At 45.5% G+C, this 17,295-nt stretch overlaps 1 long non-coding RNA gene across 3 annotated transcripts; it reads right to left on the bottom strand.

Annotated features, from left to right (window-relative positions):
* Nucleotides 1–9,603: 9,603 nt before the first annotated feature.
* Nucleotides 9,604–17,038, bottom strand: LOC137205434 (uncharacterized). 3 transcript variants are annotated; one of them, XR_010934132.1, is made up of 4 exons: nucleotides 16,850–17,038; nucleotides 12,277–16,195; nucleotides 11,497–11,655; nucleotides 9,604–10,806 (listed from the first exon to the last, which is right to left on the bottom strand). It is a non-coding gene; the product is annotated as an uncharacterized lncRNA (long non-coding RNA). The 3 variants fall into 3 exon arrangements; XR_010934133.1 differs by having other exon boundaries at nucleotides 11,497–12,517; nucleotides 12,598–16,195; XR_010934131.1 differs by having other exon boundaries at nucleotides 11,497–16,195.
* Nucleotides 17,039–17,295: the final 257 nt, after the last annotated feature.

Raw genomic sequence — 17,295 nt, 5'->3', positions numbered from 1 at the left:
CAGACGTCATCCTTGAATCCCTCCTCAATCCACCTGCCAGTCCTGCCTTCCCTGCTTCCAATCGTATCTGGACCCATCCCCACCTGCTGGCTGCCACGCTGCCCCTGCCTCACCTGGACACTGCGGCAGCCTCCCGACTCCTCCCCTGCTTTCACGCCTACCTCCCTTCTCGGCAGCCAGAAAGCTCTTCGGAAAACGTCAGTTTCTTAAGAGCAGCAGTGAATTCTCCCTGGCTGTGTCTCTCCATTCCACCTGGCTGCATACCCCTCTCCCTCGCCTTAGCGAGCTCCAGCCACTCTTTCTGCCTCTGTCATTCTCAAACACCCAGAGCTCGTCCCTGCCTTGGGGACACTGAACTAGCTTGCTCCATGTGCCTGGAATGCATGCAGATCTACACATGGTGGCTCCTTCCTGGTACGCAGGTCTCAGCTTTAAGGTGGCCTAGTCAGAGACGCCTTTCCTGACCAGACCTGAGTCACCCTCCCAGACATCTCCTTATTTTATATTAAACACGGCATTTATCACATCCAATATTTCCTTTCATTCACTGGTATGCCACGTGACCCCTCGTTCTATCAGCAGAATGTAAGTTCCATGTAGGCAGAGAACTCTTCTCTCTTGCCACTGCTGTAACCCCAAGGCTAGAACGGAACCTGGCACCTAACAGACAAGTAACCAACATTCAACGAGTAAATGGATGAGTGAATAGTAAAATGCCTCCCGCCTCTTTGGGGAGCTGTTGGTCCCCAAGTCCCTGTAATTATGGTGGACCTGTCAATCACAGTAACCCTCAACCCTGGCCATGGCAATGGGTCCAAGGTCTGGGCATGTGAACCAAGAAAAGCAAATGAGATTCCCCCAGAGACCTGTGTACGTGGATGCTGACAAAAGAAAACTTCTTTCCTCTGGGCTGCGATGATGTAAGTCCACAACCATCTAAGGCCATGTCCTCTTCCCCAATCTGTAGAGAGAAAACAACAACAACATCAAGGGCAAGTCTCACACAGTGCTTACGGTGGGCCAGGCACTGCCCTGAAGGTTAACACACACTCGCCAATGTAAGCTTCTCAACAACTCATGAGTGGATTCCCATTATTATCATGATATTTCTCTAGACGATGAAACAGAGGCCCAGAGAGGTTAGTTAACTTGCTCAAGGTCACACAGCAGGCAGCCTCCAGAGCTTGCTCTTAACCATTGTGCTCTACTGTCTCCAAGAGCAGAAAGGAATGAAGCCAGCTAGCAGGAAAGCAGAGTCAGGGGACGGAGGAGAGGTCGCTGGTGGCTGGCTTGGTCCCACATCCAGGTGGCCTGTTTCACCTCTGGATCCTCTAGTCGCTGAAGTCAATCAATTCTCCTGGGTGCCTGTCACTTGCAACTGGAAGGATCCCGACAAAAACACAGGACACCACAGAAGGGGCTGGCACTTTAGAGAAGCACCACAGAACCGGCCACACACTGTGTGCCGGCATCGATTTACTGCAAAGAGAAATTAAGCCTTTTGTTTTCAAATGGGCAAGTCATCTGGATTTTCAATCAGTCGAAAAAGATCTAAATAGCTATTGTTCCCTGCCCTGTTCTAGGTCCTGTAAGGCATGCAGAGACATTTAAGGCGTAATATCAAGAGTACTTCCAAGATGCCATGCAGTTGAATTCCTCCTTCACCCAACTGCCTTCTGAAATGACGAAACCAGCATTATGAGGAAGGTCTACACTAGAGATGGGTGCCACACATTGACCTGAATCCTTCAGGCATTTGTGCAGATTGCTGTGCAGGCAAGAGTAGAGTCAGGGCATCAGGGAAGTGCCTTCCTGTCTGCCACCAACCACCACCTGGGTGCAAAGTCCTGCAATGGAGCAGGCGGGCTGTCTCGCTGCCCCTGCCTCCTCCCTGCCTCCAGATGCCCAAAAGTCCCCTTGACCAGAGCAAGGACTAGAGATGCAAAAAAAGCAACCAAACAGCTGGGAAGGAGGAGGACTCCTCAGGCTCTGGCCGCTCAGGCTGCCCACACAGCCCGCTACGTACAGCAGGAGCTGGACCCAGGACACACTGACCAGCTGCAGAGGGATCTGCTAAAGCAGCCAGCTCTAGACTTCCAAGACAGCAGGCTCTCAACCTGCTCCTGAGCAGAAGTGGAATTCCCACACGGATGGCCACATCTCTGAGTCTTCAGTCCCCTCTTACACTAATTATTGGACCTCTCAGCAGACAAGGAGAAACTTCAATAATGTCTTTCTGTCAGGCTGAGTGGAACATGACCTCTACCTGAGAATAATTTCCAGACATATGAAAACATTCAGTAACTCAAAGGGGAAGACCCATTCAGTCAAAGTGGCAGTCACTTCAAAGCCTACACACCCTCTCTGTCCACAATACAGAGAAAATGCAAAATGGGGAACAAAAAGGCAGAGTCACTATGGAAACCAAGACATATTCGTGAGGGACTAGGACGGGAACAGAAACATCCAGGGACAAGCTGGCTGAGCCTCAGGCTTGTGGAAGCAGAGATGTCAGGACAGGGGTTACAGGCAGGGTCTCTGCTTAAAGGCAGGACTGGGGTAAGGTTCCACACCATCCTCACAGAGTTAAACCTGTTCCTCCCCAACTACCTGGGACTACCGTTTCATAGGAGCAAGATCCAGGATTGCTAAAGAAGGGAGACGATGCCTCAGTCACTAGGAACAGAACCAAACTGCCCACGGGCCTGGTGCCTGGGTGTGGAACGTCCCCACGCCACCCTGGAGCAGAAACCCTGAACTCCCATTAGATCTGATTCTGGACTGGGGACAACTGAGGGAAATCTCCTGGGTGAGCACAGAATGAGAGAGAGAGAGACAGAGAGACAGAGAGACAGAGAGAGAGACAGAGGGAGAAAATAATAAACAAAAACATCACACGTAAAGTGAGACTGCAAATCCCAATTCCAAAACACAGGAAGAAACTTAACGCTCCAAAGACAGCCAATAATATCAGAGCAGGAATTCATACCAGATGAAATTAATCCCATGGAATAGTCTTTTAGAAGACTTCAAAATAATTGCGTTTAGAATATTCAAAGAGGTAAGCAAGCAAATAACTTCCATTTTTAAAAATGCAAGAAATTTTGAAACACAAGCAGCCGTCAAGCGAGAATAAGGGACGGGAGCTTGAGCACAGTAATCAATGATGAAACCGTTTGCCAGAAGAATGCAAAGCAACACATTAAATGGAAAAGTTGTAACACGTCCCAGGCACAAAGACTTAAGTTAAGAACACATATATATTCAGTAGCTCAGACTGACTTTGAGTTGAGGGCAGGGAGAAGGGACCAGAGAGAAACCTGAACGGTTTGATCTGGCCCTTCACAGAAGACCCCAAATCTGCTTGGTGCCTTCCCGCTGTGCCCCACCTCCTCTCCCGTGCAGGCTGCTTTGAACTTTCTTGAGCTCCCCTGGATGTCCCTTCTCCTAGAACATTTTGTAACCATTTCTATCTAAAATTGACAAAACAAAGAGAAGCTGAGACTTCGATGGCCAGTGTACTTGGGGTCGATTGACTCCACCACCACTGGCCAGGCCAGCTGCTCCGTGTCACCAGACAGCCCCGCCCTTCACACCGGGAACTCCCAGCATCACATCATGAGGGGCGTGCCTAGCGGTTGTTCTCAAGCTCCAAGGAAACCACTTTCTGGAGAGTGTGTTTTTGTCTTCTTGCCTGTGTCCAAACTCAGGACTGCTGGTTCAAGTGAATCTGAATGTTTTCTCTCTTATGCTGCACTTTTAATATTTATACCAACAGACAATGAAGAAAATTAATTATACATATATCTATGAATATATAAATATATGTGTAAGGGGGTATTATCTACACAACATGTGTATGAATACTGCTCTTTGGGGGATACATTGAATATTTGCCAAATTCTTAATTCTAACGTTAAAAAAGATTCCTATTGTCTTATTTACTAAAAAAGAAAATATAAACAAATAGGGACTAGGGCAAAATTTTCATAAGACCCCAGCACATTAGAGATGTTTAAAGATAATTTATTGGTTTTGGCCACCACCATTTTGGAATGCTGAACAAATGATGCTGGTGAGGCACCTAAATACCTGCCTGAAATCATCCAGTGTGTCTGGTTTTTTTCTGTCATCTTGCGAACTAAAGTTTCATTTCCTTGCTGAAGGCTTCCTCACCACTCAGCTTGCAGTGATTCAAGAAAGCCTGACCCCCAGTAGCCTAGCTAGAGCTATTCACCCAGCCTTCCCCGAGTGCCTTACAGAGATTTGTTCCTCTCCTACTAAATTGCCAAAACCCTGAGGAAAGTGCATTGTTTTTTTAAAAAAGGAAATACCTTTCAGTTTGCTCTTGTATTTTAATTTCTGATTACAAAAACAATAATACTCAAAGAAAATAATTACAAATCAGTCGCCATTTTATTAACCAGAGATAACGCCATACATTTTGTGAATATCCTTTTCAGCCTCTTTTCTGTGCATATGGACTTTTCTTTTCCAAAAATGTAATCATACTAGACACAACACTGTAGAGCTTCCTTTTTACTTAAAGGTATATCAGGGTATTTTTGCCAACAAATGGAGATCTACCTCCTCCTATAGATACTATTATCATCCTCATTTCACAAATCAGAAACTAAGGGTCAGGAAGGTAAACCTCTCTGCCCAAGGTCACGTGGTTACTACTGAAGGGCAGAGCTGAAAGCTGAATCCAGATCTCCCAAGGTCAAGTCCAGTTCTCCTTCTAATTCTACAACATCACTAGGCTAATTCTCAGTCAGAAGGCCAAGAATGCCATGGACAGGAGATTAGCAGCTCAGAGTCTTCAGGACCAACATGATTCTGTCAGAACACAAAAGTTTAAGAGCCAGCACAATTGCTGGGCAACTTGCTGGGACACTGGCTAAGTTCTTCAAGGGTTCAAGCTGCCAAAAGACATGGGGAACCAGGACCTAGGAGAAGAAAGTGGAGACCTTTTCAAATTAAGCTGGGATTTAAGTTCATGAAAGAAGCCCCTTCTGCTGTCTTGAGGGGAAGAGAAAAGCTCGTGCGCTGTGGTGCGAGGGGAGCGTGTATTCTGCACAGCCTCTCCCAGGGAGCCAGAGCCAGCATCTTTGGTTTCCCCTTAGCCCAGCACCAGAAATTGCAGAGATGAGGTGTTCTTGGAGTTTGATTCTGAGGCAGAGAAGCCACGAGGGGCTAGAGGAGGCACGATGTGAAGTTGGAAACTAGGGCTACGCTTAGCAAGCTGAAGTGGCTGTGTCTCTATACCTGACATCAGAGCATCAAGAAAGGCCCCTGGGCCCCAGAATCTATCATCAGCCTTGAAGGAACCCTCCTTTAATTCTCATCTCGATACTCAATGGTAATAGTGATAAATAAGATAGCATGTTAAGTGCTGTCGTGTGCTAAGAACTTTACCTATTCAATCCTCAAAACAACCAGAGATGAGAATTATTTTTATTCTCATTTTACAGAGGAGGAAACCAAGGCTCAGAGAGATATGCCCAAGGTCACACACTTGGTGGCTACAATTAGAATGCACACGGAGGTTTGCTTTCTTACCACTATTCGAGAGAGGGACCACCCACCAGCGCCACCCTAGCCTTGAATTGTTCCATTTCCCCCTGACGTGCACGGGAACACATGCGAAAGTGTTGTCCCCTGCCTCTGTAGTGACTTAATCAGCTGTGATACATCAGAAGATAGATGTTGTGATTATTTCATAGACTGGCTTTTGTACCAGGAAATTGATGGGCTGTTGAAGGCTCAAATTCAGGGACTTCTGGCATATGCTTCCTTAGGATTTTCCATTCAGGGACCTTAAAACATTTTTAAGAGATTTTTATGCATGGTATCATTCAAGATGTTTCTTAAAATTAAAATTCCAGAGCTAGAAGTACCCTTAAAAATCCTCTAGTCCAACCCTTTTAATTAAACAAATGAGGAGCAGAGCCCCTGTGTGAGAGCACTGGAGTGTCAGGGGCTGTGCTTCTAACACACGACACCCCCATAAGGATGAGACTGAGAGAAACAATCTAAATTGTACCCAGGTTCAGCAGACTTCTATCATCCATCACTGGGGGAGTAGATATTATATCTGGCAAAATGCCCTCTGAATTTCTGTTTTCACAAAACATTACCAAAACACTAATTAATCCCATGTTTGCTCTTTTCTGGAAGAAGGAATAAAAGCTCTGAGAACTTTAAGGGGAGGGCAACTGTGAGTACTTAGCAATTAGGAGTGACCCAGAAGTAGGCAGGATGGACAATAATTTATACCACCAGAGTTCAGAGATACAGCGAACGTTCTTCCCACTTTTGCAGAGACTCAGAAAAGCTTTAACTTCCAGAGATTAGTGAATTTAAGAGACTGCAGCAAGGTCATCTCTGAAACAGACACTGGTGTCCTCACAACGGTCAGCATCAGTGCTGGGAGCCATGAGCCACCTTCAGGTGGTCCTGAAAGCAACAGACAAAGGATAGAAGAAAAGAACTTGCAGATGTCACTGGAGATTGTTGCTGAGACAAACTGACATGATCTGAGGGGATTTCGTCCCTGATTAACAAACTCTAGGAAGGGGGTGAGGGTTAGAACTATTCTGATTTGGGCTTAAACGGTAGAATGGGACTCTATTTTAATCCATCTCTTACTGAAAATAACATGTCACTTACCCAGCTACACTGTAGCTTCTCCAGAGCACAGCAGAAGGGTGTGGCTTTATATAGGAACAGGAACACAACCATTTTTTTCTATATGATACAAAGCCAGTTCATCGGCTTAAAGAGAGTGTCTTTTGGAGATTTTTAGGGGTAAGAGAAAGTATGAAATTTGAGGTCTGTGGTCATTAATTTAAAGAGAATCCAACCAGTACAGTTATGATGTGATTTTTTTTTTCTCCAGCAGTGTCCAGATGCTCAGGTATGACTCAGTGTAAGTGGACAGCTGGGTCTAACTAGGTTGGGGGTCTCTGGGCAAGTATGATATGGAGGAAAAATGGCTAAGGGTAGGTAAGAACTTTGCAAGGGATTGGAGACGGTGCTGATGAGGAACCAGAGCTTGGTCAGGAGGGAACTGAAGCCATGGGGAAGCTGGGAGTAGTGAGAAAGTAGGAGGGTCGATGGACTGGGCATCTCAGCGAGGTCAGAGAGTCACCCAAGTCAGCAGAGGTGGAATAAACTAAGCGGAAGTCTGATCACTGGGTCCCTTATCTGGAGCCAGATTTAAGAGCAAGTAGTGTGGAGCGTCAAGCTCAGAACGATGGTCCACAGAAAGCAGAGACCCCACAAAGTGAAGCACTGAAAGAAAAATCTCTGAGGATGAAACCTTCTTCATGGACTTAAAGGTCGGCGCTCCCTGCACTCTGCTCTGCGCTCTGCCAGACCAGGCTGTACCTCAGGTCATTTCTCCCTCCCTGCTCTGATCAGCAGGACCAAAGGTAACACGTCCCCTAGTGCCATAACATCTCCCAGTGCCCTTCGGTCATAATCAGTGGGAATAAGCCAGCAGAAGGGACAAAGGCTCATTTTATATCATAAGCTCCAGAAGATCCTTCTGTTTCTTTTATAGCCCAACTACAGAAATAACAAAAGAGCAGAATTCTATAGTGCAGAAATCAAAGGATGCCTGTTAAATACCTTCCATATTCCAGCAGCTATACTAGAGGTTTTCCCACCGGGAACTATTGTAATATTCATAATGACTTTGAAAGGTGGGAATAATTTGCCCTACTTTACAAATGATCAAACCGAAACTTGGAAACCAAGTCACTTACCCAGGACCTCACAGTTAGGGTACAAAGGAGCCAAGACTTGAACCTCAGACACTGATTTCCTCAAGCCCATACTCCTGCTATCATCATAGCATGCTGCCTTTGGTGAAATGGTGGGCGGGGGGGCGGGGGGGGGGGGAGAAGAGAAACTGTGGTTTCTTTGAACACAGAACACATAATTGGGGATGTTCACCAGTCTGTTCTGCCTGAATCCACATCAGGCAGCTTCGAATGCTCGCAGTTTCTGGATTATCCTTGGGCCCTTTCTGATTTGTCCTGCCACAGGGGAGGCGGGGCAGGAGGAATATTGGTTTAAATGAATGCCAGACCAGGCTGTAACTCAAAGAAATGCATGAAGAATATCAGTTTCGCTTTCTGTCTTATGTTTAAAACAGGCTTTTCCCCCAACAAATATTTGCTGCTGAAGATGTCCTTAGTAAGCCCCCAGTCATGATTTTGCAACTCAAGAAAACATGTGGTCTGAGGAATTTTAACCTTCACAAACCTACAAATTGCAGAGCGTCTTGGCCTAAAACGGGTGAAAATTAAATATTCACTTTGAAATCTGCCAACTCTTTGTGGATTTTCCCCCTTCTTTTAACTCTCTTCAAAATTTTAAAAATTTAAATTAAATTTCAGAAGGTTAATAACCATTAGCCGAGGTATTTTTACTCCGAGTTTTAAGCACTAGCCTTATATTATTTCCATAATACTGTTTTCCTCCAGAAACCTTTTGTATTACGGTTAAATGATTTAGCAATTCTCATGCAACGCACTCGGGGTCATCTGTTTCGAAGGTTTCTCCTTACCAGCATTGCCAGGGGTGGGAAAGCGAGGTTGGAAAAGCCTGGAGCTGGGAGGCAGGCAGTCCAAACCTGAGGCCTGAGAAGTGCAGAAGCCCCAGCCGTGAAGGACTTCTGTTTCGGGGTGATGGTAGTTATCGGAGGCTGAGTGACTTTCCGGTTCCGGGTTTTTCCTTCCTTTTTTTCTCGAGCAGCTTGCCGAGGCCATCTGCTCTCGTGAAGGGTGAGGGTGCCTTAGAATGGCGGAGAGATGGCGTCCGTCTCAGGGACTGACGCTCTAGCCTGCGTCACAGATTCGGGTAGGAGCCCTATGTAGAGAAGGTCCACAGGCTGAAGCTAGAGGTGCCATTTGCACAAATTTGGGCTCTTGGGGAACACGAGCTCCCGCAGGGGTCCATGGGAGATGCGCAGTAGGAGATGCGCAGTGGGAGGTAAACAAGGAGATGCGCAGTGGGAGGTGCGCAGAGGGAGAAGCGCCGTGGGAGGGAACCCTGCGAGCGTTTGTAGCTGTGGTGGAGCCGGGGGCGGCCGCCTTTGCATCGACGTCCACGGCCTCTTAGTGACTGCAGTTATAGTTCCCCCATCCTCATCTTTCCTCGCCCCTCCCTCCGCAGCCCCTCACTCCCAAAGAAGGTTCTTCGTTCATAGGCCGTGAGAGCGCCATTCATGAGTTCATGTGTGACTTCCCTGGGATCTCCCAGAAATACCTGGGGAAGTGAAAGGCGTCCTAGGTTATAAGAGCAAAAACCAGTGAAATTTGGATGGCGGGGCAGTTGTAACTTATTCAGACGTTAGGATCTAAAGTTGGACCCTAAGGGGACAATCAGGTATAGCCCAAATTACTCTTGAACATCCCTTAAATTGCCCATAAGTATTCTACAGTATATAAAGGCATTTGTTTACAAAAATTTCTAATAGCAAATATACATATATATAGTTTTTACAGTTGCATTCACCGTATAATAAATAATATGCGTGCAAAATATAATTTTGCCAAACTTTTAATTGTACAAAAGGAAGCACATAATTGGATGAAAATGAGATGCATGCATGAAATAGCTGCCGTGGTCCTGATGTGGTGACCCCCATTCAACCACAATCTGCTGAGCGGTGGAAATGCAGATTTCGGGAGAGGCAGATCTAGGACTGGAAACCAAGTCCTCTTGCTGTCCTAAATTTTAAACATGAAAATCCCAACCTGAAAGTTCTTCTGTTTCAAAGATTTAGTGCACAAAGTCAAGTTCACTGTCTCTTTATCTTCCTTCATGACTTTAGAGCCTCTGATGAGGGCGGTGGGGACAGCCGTGGGCATGTGGTTGCGACCTGAGAGTGGGGTTGAGGTTTGTCAAGCATCAACACAGGCCTTCTGGCGGTGGAGACCAGAAATGAAGTGTGAGGACATCCACCCAGAGCCCTCTCTGTTAGCCCAGGTGTCGAACCTTCTTCTGGACTCCCTCACCGCATGTGCCTTCCTCTGTGTCTGTACATCTGCCCTGATTCCCATCTTGGACTCCAGCCCGACTGAGGAGAGACAGAGGTGGCAAGTGAACTGGGTCCTAAAGAAAGGGTGCGATGTGCGTGTGCAGAGGTGGAGGCCCGCACATTGTGAGGCGTGGAGCAGACACCCCACAGGGAGTGTCATGAAATGTTAGCACCCGCACCTTGAAATGAAGCTAAAACCGCAGGAACCTTCAATTTATGCCATGTGTGAGTACAAAGCCTCTCCCAAATTCCTGCAAATTGGGGGAGTGGGTGGAGTAAGGGGGGCCATATCCTCATGGTGGGTTCTGACATGTCAAGTCTGATGGAGACTCAAGCAAGCAAAAGGCTTTATTCACTTCCAGACTCTAATTTCCCTCCAGAGCCCAATTCATTTCTCACCCTTTGGTTTCCTTAGACTGTAAGTCCATGGGTGGTGAGGGGGAGAAGTAGAAAAGAGAGGCAGAGAAATTGAAGAGAAGTGAAAGGCAGAAAAGACAGAGATTTCTCATTCAGTGTGGGCTCAGCACTTTACTTCGGTGGTGCTCTTTCCAAAACCCTAATCTAATTGGGAGAAAAACATCAGACAAATCTAAGGTGAGGAACAGCCTACAAAGTGCTTAGCCAAGACTCCTCAAAACTTTCAGAGTCATGGAAAACAAAGAAAGACTGAGAAACTGTCACAGATGGGATGAGACTAAAGAGATGGTCCGGTGGGATCCAGTCGGGGATCCTATGGGATCCAGTATGGAATCCTGGAAGAGAAAAAGGATGTAAGTGGGAAAACTGGTGAAATCCAAAATAAAATCTGTCGTTTAGTCAACAGTAACGTATAACGTTAATTTCTTAGTTTTGACAAATGCGCCATAGTTATGTAAGATGTTATCATTAGGGGAGGCTGGGGAAGGGTAAGCAAGAATGCTCTATACTATCTTGGTAACTTTTCTGTAAATCTAAAATGAGTCCAAAATAAAATGTTTACAAAAAAGAATGTAGCCTTAGCAGAATCAAAGGAAAAGCAAACATGAGCTTTTCCAAAATCAAAATATAAAAACAAAATCAAATATATCCCTTGATTTCTTAGGTAAGAAAGAGATCTGTATAAGACTTGTGTAAGAGGGACCAGCAGTATATGTTTTGCAGTCCATTGACCAAGTTACCTATAAGCTGTGATGTCCTGGCAAAGAGATGTGAATAGTGTAAATAAAAGTAACCCAGAGTATATCTCACACGTGAATATTATTCTATATCCATGGGTCATCGGTGGCCCCTTGAAGGTGGGGTAACAGTAGCTCATGGTTACTGTAAGGTTATACGCTTCAGGAACTGCGCTGAGAGCTTTAGGTACATGACCTCTTTTAAACCTCACCACCACCCTGAGAGGTAAAGAGGCTCTTATCGTCCTCAGAAAGGGGTACTGGGTCACAGACAGTTTAAGTACTTACTCAAGGTCTACACAGCTAGGAGGAGATGGAGCTGAGATTTGAACTAAGCCAGTTGGTACTGGAGTCATATATACCATGATGCTCTTCTGTCTCTCAAAGGGCCATCAACTTCTCCAAGTATCTGAGCCCCTTCCTACGTCTCAGGCCCTCAGCAAGATCCTATGAATACAATGAGAAGGGAAACAGACAAGGTATGTTAGGTATTATAAGAAGACAGTCTTTGTTTCATTTAATCTTCATAACAATTCTAAGATACAAGCAAAATGCTATTTTTACTCCCCTGTTGCAAGCAGAAAAGTGAGACTCAGAAGTTAAGCAACGTGCCAGAGGCTAATGATAGGGAAATGGGTGGGGCTGAAGATGGGGAAATGGGTGGGGCCGGGACAACCACTGAATTCCCTTAGCTCCCAGCCCTCTGCGTTTTCCACTCCTTTAGTCTGGTTTATTACTAATGTGTTCCACCCGTGCCTACCAAGCACAAGCCCACTCTGGCTTTAATCCTTAGATATCTCCTAACGAAGAGTTTTAAGCGGGACTTGGACCTACAGAAGGAACCATTCATAAAAGAGTGAGAGACTAATTGCAGAGGCAAGTCTGGGGAACAAGGAGACAGCTATTGGGAACTTCGAAGTGGGCTTCCTCGGAGAAGACTGAGGTCCTGAGATATGAGTTCCTGGTGGGACTTTTAGATCCCTCCAGTCTCCACAGATGGACATAAACCTAATTCCTGACTTATGGTCATCAAAAGCCTTCCCCACCCAAACAAAGGAGACACTGTACCCCCAATGCCTCCCCTCGGCATTTTTAAAGTCTTGTTTGGCAAAGAGTCCGTATTGATTTCCAGAGGCAAGTGAGCTGACAGTCAAACGCAGCAATCGTTCGGCGTATCTGATCAACATCCACGGTCAACGTCAGAAAGTCCAGGTAGGTGTAGCACACAGGTCAGGGAGTTCTAGTATAGGGGGTCTTTATTATTCCACTTGGTTATTAACCATACAGTTGTAAGCTCTCCCTTTTACTCCTGGGATACAAAAATTAATTAATAGGATAATATGAAAAAATCTTTTGAATAATTCTGCTGCTTCAATTACATTTGCTTACTTGTGGGTGAAGTACATTTTTTCATTCATCCTTGCAACCAATTAGGACTTAGATGAGTGAATGCCATCCATTCATTCATTCAAGACATTTGCTAAACAGCTCTTACGTGCTGGGTACTAAAATGTAGGAAGAGTCAGCGTAATTAAGGCAGTTTCTGCCCTCAAGGAGTTTAGCTGTAGAAGAGCTCCCAGACCTGTAGAGAACAAAAGCACAATACAGAGAAATAAGGGCAATAATTGTTATGTACCCACAAGGTAGAGGGGACCTCAAAAGAGAGAAGAAACAGCTTAGCTTGGGGAGATCCAGTAGAGTTTCATAGAGAATAAGATGCTTGGGCCAATTTTGAAAGAAGAGTGAGTTTTCCAGATGGACTGGGGAGAAAGGGCATTCCACATAACATCTTTGTTGAGGACAAAAGGTGCTGCAGAAATACAAGAATTACCTGTGGATCAAAACACTTGTTCACTAATCTCAAATTGAAGGACAGAGGAAAGTGGGGTATACAGCTGTGTATGCTGAGCAAGGCGGATGCCCCAGAGAAGACAAGCATGGCAAATACGTATTAGGAGGCAGAGGATGGCACGGCCCGGTGTATTTCTGGAAACATTAGAGTCTTGGCTGACTGAGCACCTGTTAAGCATCATGTAACCTGCTGATGCAAGTCTGGACTATGACCTGAGCCCTTGACCTCTTACCCCTAAAGGATACTGGGCTTCCCATCTGCCCTTCCCCTTCTTCTTTCACACCCTTCTCGCCTTCCTTTCCTCATGTTTTAATGTCTGACCGTCCTCAACTTTTTTTCTCTAGTAACTATTTTCTCAGGAGAGAAGACAAAGCACTCACCTCTTCACTGACTTCTCTCTGTCAGTCTGAAATTCCTGGGACTGAAACTTGGCATGATGCTTCTGCCTCCCTGCGAAATGCACCCACCCCTGCAGACAAAGGGAGGCCAGAAGCCCGTCGACTCTTAGCCCACTCCTCCAAGCTTCCCCTCTCTAGAAGCACTGGAAAATTCATATCCCCATCCTCCTCCAGTACTGCAAACCTGGAGTCGCAGAATAAGCATCCTCTATTAGAGAAGGAAAAAAATGCATTCCTAGCGGCAGTCGGCAGGAGGCAGGGGCTCTTCCAGCTTAATGACTTGCAAATCAAAAGCATAGAAACCAGAGTGCACCTTTTGACCCTCTTTCCCACTCTGCCTAGATGTCCTCATAATTTTCTCCCGTAGCGTTCCTGTTATTTTTGCTACCAGCTCAATAACCTTCCTTGTGCATTTTTAAAATGTTGGAGGAGGAGCTGTCCAGTGATCTCAAAGCATGTGTTTTTGATTCTCATAAGATTATGGATACCAAAGGAATAAAAATGGAAATCACTACTGCCAAGATATGAAAGAAAGTTTGCATAGTAAAATAATTTAAACCTAACATTTGGACCCAATAAGGCAAATGGAACGTTTTTTCCATATTTTTGGAAAATGTGCATTTTCTTCACATTAAGTGGTACCAATAAAAAATAATGATTCTCACTCAGTTTATTTCTATAAATTAGATTGGCTTATAGTTTTCCAGGACATGGTTTTGTATCAAGCTATATGGCAAACACCTGGGCATAAAATATACTAGGCTCTTTGCTTCCATGTGGGAGAAACAGGTCACCATTCCTCTCATCTAAATCTAGATCAAAGGTCGGCTGAAGCCTGTTAACATATTGAGTCCTCTCTATCTTCCGAGAGCTAGTGTTACGTCAACAACTCGTGGAAGTTTGTGAAGTTCCTCCCAGAAGCAGGGCGACTGTTTCCTGATTAGAAACTGGTTGATTCAGCAATACACGCCGGTAAAGGCATTTGACTAATCCTGGAATTAGATAAAGAATGAGAGAAGACCAAATAATAAAGAAGGGTTCAAAAATGCTCTTACGTGGAATTCATGCATGACTATGCTAATCTAGGGGGAAGTCTACAAATGAGAGCATTGCCTGGAAATGGTAAGTGGTGGATGGATGCAGACGAGGACACCGGGATAAGGAAAAGAGGTATGGACAAGGGGGAAAGGAGAGAGAAGAAAGGGAAGAGACAGAAAAAAATAGGGGAGAGGGAAGAGATTAAACACTGGGGATCTGGAACTCGTGTTGTTTATTTTTTTTAAAAAAAAAAAACATTAAGTCAGAAGATCTCCGTCCAGTTCCGAAGCAGTTGGAAGACCAACTCTCCTGGAACGGTGGCCTGAGCACCCAGTTAGGACCAGAAGTGATGGTTCAAAGCTAGTGATGCTTCAAGCCCCACCACTGCACACAAGCTGCAGCTGCTGAGGCCCCTCTTCCTCAGCAATCAGCTGTGATTCCTTCCTTCCCCATCTCCCAGGCCTGCTGGAAGGCTCAGAGAGAGATGAATGTGAATGAACTGTGATCGCTATAAAATATTCCACACGTGGAGCGTGTGAGGTGGAAAGAGGGAAGGTGGTGCATTATTTATTATCCTCTGGCTCAAGTGTCAGCTGTTTGTAAGCCTTCGTGTCCTCCAGCAGCTGAGGCACTATCCACTGAGATTTAAATAAAATTACCTTGAAGCCCTATTCCACAAACGGTAGGAAACCAAGCATCCCCCCCAATATCCCAGAGGGGGGTGGGGTTACGTTTGTCCTTCCTCTAGCTCGATTTCCTACTCTGGCTGAATTTTCAATCCTGGCTCCCATTTTCATCTCCTGCAGGTGTTGGACTTTCTTTGTCCATCACCGGGGCAGCCTAGGTTCCAGCACTTCTGCCACAGGACTGTAGACACGAGATTGGGCATGTAGAGACTTTCACTGAGGACTTGAAACTCTAGGGTGGTGTTATAGTGTAGCACAGCGAACAACCTAAAATTAGACGCCAGTGATTCCTTTGCTAACAGTCCCTGGCTCCTCTGGGCACCAGCAACACCTCACTGGTCATCTCTGCACAGACAGCACCTGCCCACCACCATCCAGATCAGCTCCCCTTTCCCTCTCATCTCCCACCAAGCTACCAGCCTCCCAATTCTATCACTGTTCTCCCTGCCCCCTTCTTGTTTGGGTCAGGTGCTGGGGAATCTCAATCCTGGCTGCACGATAGAATCTCCTGGGGAGTCTTTTAAAAATAGCATTCCCCAGACCCTACCCCAGACCAGTTACATCAGAGACTCTGGAGCTGGGTACATGCACACATCACTTTCCAAAGCTCTATCTGTGCAGCCGAGGTTGGAAACCACCTTCAGTCTAGCTCATCTAAGGCATGTCCCGGGGCGAGCTCACCTTTCATACTCAAACAAGCCATCGAGGTATTCAGCTGAACAAAAGACAATTCTCTCCCTGAAGAAACCACTGGCAGTTTTTGAACTGAACATTATTTTTCCTGCCACCATTATTATCTTGAGAAATTTGCCAACAATCCACACTTCATCATCCGGAGGTCGGGATCTTTCCCCAACACCAGCATTTCTGGATGAGTCTCTTGTTCTCTCCTGCCTGGCTCAGGTTCCCAGGTCACAGAGTAGCAGGGTGGGCAGAGAAGAAACCAAGGAATCCTCTCAAAGAGGAACCTGGCTTCTTCACAGAGAGATGTTGTGGCAGGTAGAGATTCAGAGCTACAATAGGAAGCTGACATTATTTTGGAATCCCATTGAGAGAGACATTCTCAATCTCAGTGAGAAAAAAAAAGTAGCCCCATGGTGGTATTATGTTTTGTTTTGTTTTGTTTTGTTTTGTTTTTACAGAAATAGACTCCACAGGCATAGAAAACTTACAGTTACCAAAGGGGAAAGGGGTGGGGAGGGTTAACTTGGGAGGTTAGGACTAACAGATACACACTACTATATATAAAATAGATAACCAGCAAGGATCTATTGTATAGCACAGGGAACTACACTTAATATTTTGTAATAACCTATATGGGAAAAGAATCTGAAAAAAATATATATGTATAACTGAATCACTGTGCTGTACACCTGAAACTAACACAACGTTGTAAATCGACTATACTTCAGTAAAAAAAACTTAAAGTGGAAATAAAAAAACAACAACAGAAAGAATCCATTGTCAAATCTGGAAGTAAATAAATAACAAACACAGAAATTTTTTTCTGAATATTTCAGGAAATATATAGTCTATGAAACAACGTTCCATGTATATCCTCTCCTTTGGTGTTCCTAACAACACTGTGAAAAAGGTAAGCAGAGCAGGAATTATTATCCATTTCTCCAGCAGAATAAATTCACATGCAGGGAAGGTAAGTGACTTACCCAAAACTGCGCCGCTAGGACATGACAGAGCTGTTGCTCAAAACATAGCACTTATCTTAGTTCTGACTGCGGTAAGCAAGCACTGTAGACTGCTTATAAACAACGGATTTATTTCTCACAGTTCTGGAGACTGAAAGTCCCAGATCAGGGTGCCAGCAGGGTTGAGTCCTGGTGAGAGCCCTTTTCTGTGTTGCAGACTGCTGCCCTCTCATATCCTCACGTGGCAGACAGCAGAGAGCAGCCAGCTGTCTTGTGACTCACATGAGGGCACTAATCCCATTCATGAGGGCTCTGTCCTCAGGACCTCATCTCATCCTAATCACCTCCCAAAGGCGCCACCTCCTATTCCCATCACAGCGGAGGTCTGACTCATCTCCCAGCTCTCAGACAGGTAAGACCTGTTAGGAGGCAAGCAGCAGGTAGGAGATGGAATGGTCAGTACCGCT

This window comes from Pseudorca crassidens, chromosome 14, assembly GCF_039906515.1.
Source record: "Pseudorca crassidens isolate mPseCra1 chromosome 14, mPseCra1.hap1, whole genome shotgun sequence".
Lineage (NCBI taxonomy): Eukaryota > Metazoa > Chordata > Mammalia > Artiodactyla > Delphinidae > Pseudorca > Pseudorca crassidens.
This window is presented reverse-complemented; position numbering and strand designations above follow the sequence as displayed.